The sequence below is a fragment of the Pteropus vampyrus genome, unplaced genomic scaffold (assembly GCF_000151845.1).
Source record: "Pteropus vampyrus isolate Shadow unplaced genomic scaffold, Pvam_2.0 Scaffold36, whole genome shotgun sequence".
NCBI lineage: Eukaryota > Metazoa > Chordata > Mammalia > Chiroptera > Pteropodidae > Pteropus > Pteropus vampyrus.
In genome coordinates, this window is record NW_011888817.1 from 7,772,880 (window position 1) to 7,775,236 (window position 2,357).

The window sequence follows — 2,357 nt, forward strand, 5'->3', positions numbered from 1 at the left end:
TCCATCCATCCATCCATCCATCCATCCATCCATCCATCCATCCATCCATTTATCATATTGCCTTGAACCTTGTCCCATGTGCTTATTATGCCTGACAGAATCCACTCCCCTCACCAAAGCATCTACAGACCTCCTGAAGAACATGTCACAAGCTCCCTGACAGATCCAGTCAGCTCTGCAGTGATCTATTCTGTAGAATTCACCATTTATTTCCATTTTTCCTACCCATCACTACACATACACACACCTCTGCTTGGGTCACTGTTTCTCTGGAACACTGCAAGTTTGCCAAGCTCCCACTGGGCACTACAGCTGTCTATCCGTCATACCTGGCATCCTGCCAGGCCCACCACCCCATCCCTGCACTGGAACCCCAGAGAAGTCAAAACCAATGTGGAGTGCCAAAACAGCTATGCTTGTGATGGTGGTTGTAGTTATTTTGTGGAAACACCTTTGCAGGTGACAAGTATCAGGACAAAGTGCAAGGATAGGATGAGATGAGGAACAAGGACATCCTTAGGGCACAGGTCATAGTAGGCACTCAGCAAACATCAGTTAAAGGAAGGCATGAATGAATGAGAAGCTTAGGTCCTGTGACATCCCAGAAATAGATGTATAGGGCTGCCTCAGGCTGAATTCATCCACACTGGCATTTTCTGGAGGGCATTTTCTGGGTGATTGTACTGCTCTTGTTTACTCCTGGCTTCAGGAGAGATGGAGAAGTGGGTTGTCTATTTTCATACTCAGATAGCTACATGGGGAGCAGGAGAGCACCTGGCTGGCAGGCTGCCAGCATCTAGAGTGTCAGGTGGCATAATGAGAGGAGGAGGGGACTCTGAGGGCTGTCACCTCTGTCCCTGGCACTGCCTAGAAAATACCAGTCAGCAGCATCATGGATCACATCCTCAGCTACAATCACTCCACCCCAGACACCAGGATTCATAGAGGAAACAGCACAGGGTGAGCCAATTTCATCCCCACTATTACATCTAAATGCTGCTTTATATGCATATACATATACATATACATGCACATGCACATGCACATGCACACAAACACAAATATTTAATCTTGGTGGTCACCCAGCAACAGAAATTTCCATTGTAATTCCCATTGTAGAGAGGGGAAAACTGAGGTTCAGAGAAGTAATTGACTCAGAGTCCCATGGCCAGTGGGTGGCAGAGCCAGGTCTCATGCCAACAAACCTCTGACCTGTAACCACCTCACTTCGGTGCCTCTAAAACACAGGCCTACTCTCTGGCCCCCACAATGGTGCATATCAGTCTGCATTACTCTTGTCATTTTAGTCACCTGATCTCCCATCAGACTAGAGCGCCTGAGGGTTGACACCCTGTTTGTATTTCCATATCTCCCCAGCCTTGACCAAAGGCTGCCCCACTAGTCCAATGATGAATAAAGGAGAAGAGAAGGGGGTGTGGCCCAGAATCCAGGCTCATCTATACTTGTCAACTTACAGAGCTCAGTGGTGCCTGGGGATATTGCTGCATGAAAGATTATAGGAGAAATCGAGGCAGGCAAAGAGCTCCCACAGTTGTGCCCACAGTTCTAGTGGATTCACTGCCAGAGGTCTCTGTTCTCTCACACGGATGCACAGTGGGCCCACACGCCAGCGTCTAACTGCTTCCGAAGTCCTAGCAAAGGACGTGGCAGACACATCTGCTGTGTTGTCAAATAACACAGTCAGCTTTTTCAATGAGGAGCCTGGGGAGTGTCCTGTGGATCCCGGACCTGGGACTCAAATCAGGGATTATGAATCACTAATCCCCTTCAAAGTCCCCGAGTTCTCTCTGAAGTCACTAGGACAAATCAGAGCCTCTCGATGCCTCTCCTAGATTCCTTCTAAATCAATAGATTTGTAGCTTTTGGGAGGAAAACATATCAGGGAGAGCTGGGCCTGCAGGGAGGGCCGCATATATGTATACAAACCCATCAGTAGGAGTTTGCATGGATGAGGCTGACCATTCCTTCTGGTCAACAAGCAACCCGGGCTAGGTAGGCTTTTACCTGTCCTCTGAGTGGTATATGGTCATCAAACCTAGTTACAGAGATAGAAACAGCCTCTGTCTGCTCTGACAAGACCTGTGGGTGGGTAAGTACCACTAGAGGCAACATTTCTGGGCAGACTGGGAGGCTAACCAAGCCCCAGGGACCAATCCCAACAAGACCCAACTCTGCCATCTCCAGACGGAGCAGCTTTGGGTGAGTCTCTGAGCCTCAGTTTCCACGCTCGGGTTGTGTGGATGATGGAGGGTGGAGGGGGTGGTATAAGAGCTAGCCTGGCAGAGCCTTGAAAAGCAAGATCAAGGTCGAGTCTTCCCTTTAGGGAACAGTGGGGC